Genomic DNA, 6,274 nt, shown 5'->3' with positions numbered 1-6,274 from the left:
GTAAAGGTATGAAGTGACTGGCTTACAAATTTTCAAGAGGGAGTTTAGTTTCAGAATGTGCAGGGGAATGTACAATACCCACTGAATAGCTTTCATCTTGTCTAGATGGGTCTGATGAACAGAGATGGGGATACAATTCTTATGATTGAATAGTGAGTAATTGTTATCATGACTAATTGTGACTGTCACAATCTTTGTAAAGGTGGAAGTTTTGTAATAAAAATAGGGGAGTAGCTAATCTTATAGTCCATGAACAGAGTGCCCAAAGACCATCAAGGGAGAAGAGCATGAGCAGAATGTGGGACCCTATTCAGAGAAGCAGCAACACCAGAGATGGAGGCAGAGCTAAAGACATGGAGAGATAAAGCAGCTGAGGATTCTTGACTAATGGAAAGTGAAAGGCTGTGTGCTGGTGGCCTGGAGGTAGGCTTGCAGAAGGTGCCCTTTGGTTGTTTAAATTATTATACATTCCTGAGTGTTTTTGTATATACTGTACCTCTCAATCCCCCCCCCCCAAAAGATAGAATGGAAACAAATACTGTTGTATAGTGATGCATGGAGGAGATTGTGATCATTGCCATGAAGCCATGAGTGTAAAACTAATGTTCTCCCATGAAAAATATCACTCAATTCACACACACACAAAAAGATACACCATTCAATTACTTTCCAAGAACTATCCATTTATCCATTGTTCATATTTCCAAGTTATATTTATATATCAATTAATGACTCTCAAGCACTTTCATTCACATCATATAATTTGGTCCTTATCATAGACATGGAGAGATATTTGGTTATTGATTTCTGTTTTTATTTTTTTTTCAAGTTGTACTTTTTAATTTACAATATTCACCAATAAAAAGCTTTAATTACAAAAAAAGGAAGTTCCCTATACAAAATAAGGGTTTTTTCATTCACAGAAACTCCACCATCGTGTCTTTTCTTGACAAGTCAAAACTCAATGAATCTGCTTAGCTAAAAGGAATCTACCAATAAGCACTATCTAGACAAGATCAATAAAATTATCAGCTTCCTAGGCATGATGATGAGGATGAATTTAACAATTTGCCTTAAACTGAAGATTGTGAAGAGTACTTGTAAACCTTTATTAATACTGGTGTATCTTGGCTAGCATGGGCACAACCAGGCCACCATAATACAGTGAAGGTCGCAGCTGAGCGAGTCACATGAATTTCTTGGGTTTCCAGTACATGTGAAATCTCTGTTTATAGTATGCTGTCGTTCATGAAGTGTATACAACAGCCATTATTAAAGATGTCTGAATTATTGCAAAAATGACCAAAACGTGGGAGACATGTAGTAAGCACATGCTGTAGGAAAAATGGTGCAACAGACTTGCTCAACGCAGGGTTGCCACAAACCTTCATGTCTAAAACTCAGCATCTGCCAGGTACAACCCCAGTAGGTGACTGCACTGCTCTTGGGTCATGAGCTCACACTTCATTAAGATGCCGATTCACAGGCCCTGGGTCTCCCCTTGCAGTGAGTTCCTGTGCAATGTGATAGGAATGATGGCTTCTAAAGGTTTACCGGTATGTTTTATTGTGGCTGCAAGTCAATAGCCAAACATACGACAGTTCACATTACAACTCTCTCTGCCTACTATATTTTATCCTACAAATTAAATATGGAGACACGCACAAACTGTTTTCAAAAAACAAGGAGCTCTTTTCAAGGCCTTACTTCCTAGGACGACACACACTATTTAAGAGTGGGAAAAGATTCATGACAGTACCACAGCACAAAAGTTTCTGGAAAAGAAATGGATTCAAATGGTCAAAATCTCGTCAGGTGATGAACACTGTTCCTAGCCATCTGCTTACAGAATAAAAGCATTAAAACAACAACAAAAGCAAACCCTGTGTAAAACACTGTAACCTTCAAACAACTTTATTTAGTGATGAGCCTAGCTCAGATGGAAAAAGGCTGTTTTTATAAAAAGGAATTGTGGGGTTTTACGCGGTCTGATTTGCAGAGTTTATACATTCATAACTCAAAATCATAAAGACCTTCAAACCCAAGTGATTACAAAGCTGTTTCAACCCAGAATGATTTGCAATCCCCTTAGTTGTGCCTCTGCTGGTTTCAGAGACCCTACTTACAGAAGAGCTGCAGCTTCCTCAGAGAACTGAAGCACTTGGGGGGAAGTGGGGCTGGGGGAGACCATTTAAATAGGGCAAGCAGGTCTCCCTCTATTCCACTCCATGAGCACATGTCTAGAATGAGAACAAATTGGAATCCGTGCCCAGCGGCCACTCGGGGTGAGCATCCTTGTGGCGAGCATCCAGCTACTCTGGACACACACCAAGCCCGTGTGCCCTACATCTGCATGTGGCCATTGCAGCTTGAAACCTACCCTTGTTTGTGTAAGATGCAACTCTACAATTATTTTGATCTCTTAGTAAAAAAGGATGCCTAGCCAACCAACTCCCTGCCAATCTATGACCCTCTCTGACCCAGTAGTGCTTTTTTATTAAAATATCTGAAAGTGTGGTAAATGGTTGCATCTGACGTCGGGTCGAAATTCCAAATGCTGGAAAGGTTCTTTATCCACTGCTCCAGTCTTCTCCCCAGTTGTTATAGTTCTGTCACCAAAGGGGGCAAAATTGTGTCACTAAGTTCTTTGAGATCAAGCCTTGGCAATAAATAAAAGAGAATGTCAAAGGCAGAGCCGTTTTAAGAGCAACCTCTTCTAGTTGCAAATGTGGGGGCCAGGGAAAATACAAGGGGGCTTGCGTGCATGAGGGAGTGACAAGGGTTTGATCACTCGACCCAGCTCGGGGCTGCAGATCCACGGGTAAGATTCTGCTCAAACTCACTTGTTCAGACAGGGAAGAGAAGGAGACACTGAGAATTAGAGCCAGTTTTGAATGCTGCACAGTTGATATTTGTTCTTCATAGCATTAAGGACTTGAATGAGAATTATGGAACTGAATCATGGAACCGGAGGAACACTAGCGTTTCTCTTCAGGATTTAAAAAAATTGTGTCTTGTATCGAAAAACTACAGTCAGTATGGGTCAGGCCCAGCAGCATTAGCTAGAACTTAGTTGGGAAGCATACCCAGGTCTGGGGAAAACCACAGCGGAGCAGAGCGGCTGGTGGGCAGGCCGAAGCTGCTGGTCACTGGTCTCCAAGAAAGAATCCCTGGTGCCAGTTGTGTCTTCCGCCACCGCCATTCTGATCTGAAGCTCGCCTCGTGCTGGCTGGAGATGAGCCAAATCATGACACCCCACTCCTCTCCTGCTGGGCAGCCAGCGATACAAAAACTGAGGGGTGGATAGGAAATTCCTTCCTCCCAAGTCCATCGGGTATCTGAACATTGTTGTGGTTATTGTTATGTGTCATGCAATCGGTTCCGACTCATAGCGACCCTGTACAGGGTTTCCGAGGCTGTAAATCTTTATGGGAGCAGAAAGCCTCATCTTTCTCCCACGGAATAGCTGGTAGTTTTGAACTGCTGACCTTAAGGTTTGCAGCCCGATTCGTAATCACTACGCTACCAGAGCTCCTAACTGAACATTAAGAAGTAAAGATATCCAACAAGATTTCCAATGAGTTGATGACCGAGTCTCCGAGGATACATAGTTGAATCCAAGGACAACCCATTGTAAATAACAGGCCTTAAATCGTTTTCCAAACCAAAAGAACACAATCATGTCTCTGTTCAGGTAGGCCCAGTCGTAAAGCACAGACATGATTAGAGGAATTATCAGTAACTGCATATCCATTTCTCAGCCAGTAATCATGATGCAAATCCATGAATAATAAATAGTCTGCTGGCCTCCCATCAAAAGCTCCTGTTTTAAGTCGTGTAGAATACAGATATAAGAAATATAAATTGACCAAATAGAGAAATCCTGTTCCTGGACCCACAGGAAAATAAAAGGTGGCAGTGACTGGTCTGTCTCCAGACCTGGAATCGATGGAGCAAGGCTTCCGCCAGAGAAACAAGCAGGCCGGGCTGATGAGGCCTAGCTTGCAGACCAAAGGCACAGAACACTGGCGGCAAACCAATAGCGCGTGATGGCTGGGATGCTCCTAAACCAGTCAGTCCCCAGTGTCTGACATCCTCGTTTCTCAGGTCTCCAGAATGCGCACAGTCACCCAACTCCCAGTCTCGGCCCCCCAGCACAATGTGGCCAGCTCAACAGTGGAAGGTGTCAAGGCAGAAGCCGCTGAAGCCATGGTGCAGAAGGCGGAGACCTGAGGACGTGGCGCCACCAAATTCCGGGGACCTTGATTTCTGTTTTTGTGAGTAAGAGATAAGATCCTCAGAGATTTTTCCAAAGTGACTCTTCCATTTACACAACTAATAATTGTTGGAGCAAATTTTATAGCCATCCTCTGGTTTCAAATAGTGTTTGTTATACCCATCATGCTGAACATTTTTTTCCCATGTATTTATATGATTGTTTTTAAGTGTTTTCACTTAAGTTCTGAATCATAACGATCCTGTATAGGATTTGCAAGGAGCAGCTGGTGAGTTTGAACCACCAATCTTTCAGTTCAGTGCTTATCCCATAGCACCGCATCAGGGCTACATTATTTAAAGACTGCAAACTGTAGTGCAGAATAAAGTTAGGTGTCATGATATATGAGTGTAAGGCAAAATGTTTTGCTACTAGGGTACCAGTTCATTTCATATGTGCACGGATTTATCCCAAACAATTTCATCATCGTTGGCTGTAGTGGTTCTTGTGTAAATTTGCATAATAGTGGTATTAATTGGTCTTGGATATTATTCGATCACAGACAGCACTGTACTGAAAGAGAGCTCTTGAAATGTTCTTTTTGATGATGAATGCTATGCCATCCCTCTTCAATATGTTGTTCTCAGCATAGTAAACAATAAAATAAGTGATACCAGACATTGTCAATAGCAAGAGTATCAGCATTTACTTTTGCTATTTCTTAAGACCAATTTACTACAGATTGATGCTAAGACAACTTCGCTCCCAGTAGATTATGTTACAAAAGATGAGCCCTGAGTTAAGAAGTATTGAATTCTTTATAATGGACAGTAATAGTGCCTGATCTCTGCTTTAGAGAGAGACATTATCTCTACCTTCCAAAGATGTTTATTAGACAACAATGATTTTTTTTTCTCTCATTACACTTTTAATGTGAATTGAGTGTTGGTTTGCAGACAAAAACGTAAGCTTTACATTAAACATATCATACACTTAGTTTCATCTCAATGATTGCAATCCCTTCCACGTGATAATTACTACCCCACTTTCTTCTTCATTCCCATTTCCATTCCACCTGCCTTACCATCCCTTTTCAACTTTATCATTTTCCTGTCATGTTGCCATTTTGATTTTGAATAATTAACCATTTGTTCATTCATAGTCAGTATACCTTACTATTGTTGTTGTCCTAACTATATACCTCTCTACTGCCTGTCAGAAAGTCGGCCCACAAGGTTGAGTTACTTTCCAGACATGAAGGGTCATTGAGGACCATAGTCTCAATTTCCTCCAGTATCTTTCTGACCAGTAAGCCCATTTTTTGTTATTGGTATTTGTTTGTTTTGTTTATAAAAGTTTTGAGTTTTGTTCCACATATTCTGCTGCTCTTTCTGGAACCTTCTAATGTATGTTGTTTTTCTGGTTAGACTTATTCCTAAGTATCTCATCTTTGGGGTGGCTATAGTAAATTATATTGTTTTCCTAATTTCCTTTTCAAAGCTCTCTTTATGAATATGTTGTTACTAAGTGCCATCCAGTCAGTTCTGATTTATAGTGACCCTATTTATTATATAGGGTGTCCAAGAAGCAGCTGGTGAGTTTGATCTGCTGACCTAGAGGTTGAAACCAACATTGCAGTCCAGTGCTTATCCTAGGAATCCAATTTTGGTATCTTGATCTTTTACCCTGTCATTTTGCTGAGTCTTTCAAATAGTTCCAATAATATTCTTGCTGAATCTTTGGAATTTTCTATATATAGGGTCATATCATCTGCAATAGAGTTTTACTTCTTCTTTTCTAATTTGATGTTGTTGTTGTTATGTGCCGTGGAGTCGGTTCCGACTCATAGCAAGGCTGTAAATCTTTACAGAAGCAGAAAGCCTCATCTTTCTTCTATGGAACAGCTGGTAATTTCGAACCGCTGACCTTGTGGTTCACAGCCTGATTCACTAACAGAGCTCCTTAGATGTCTTTAGTTTCCTTTTCCTGCGTTAGGGCACTAGCTAAGACTTCCAAAACAGTATTAAATAGTGGCATCCTTGTCCAGTTACTGTTCAC

The 6,274-nt window shown here is 41.0% G+C and overlaps 1 pseudogene; it reads right to left on the bottom strand.

Annotated features, from left to right (window-relative positions):
• Nucleotides 1–3,146: 3,146 nt before the first annotated feature.
• The window catches only part of LOC102832974, a 29,269-nt pseudogene continuing 26,141 nt past the window's right edge, over nt 3,147–6,274 (bottom strand).

The sequence above is a fragment of the Chrysochloris asiatica genome, unplaced genomic scaffold, assembly GCF_000296735.1.
Source record: "Chrysochloris asiatica unplaced genomic scaffold, ChrAsi1.0 scaffold00285, whole genome shotgun sequence".
Taxonomy (NCBI): domain Eukaryota; kingdom Metazoa; phylum Chordata; class Mammalia; order Afrosoricida; family Chrysochloridae; genus Chrysochloris; species Chrysochloris asiatica.
This window is presented reverse-complemented; position numbering and strand designations above follow the sequence as displayed.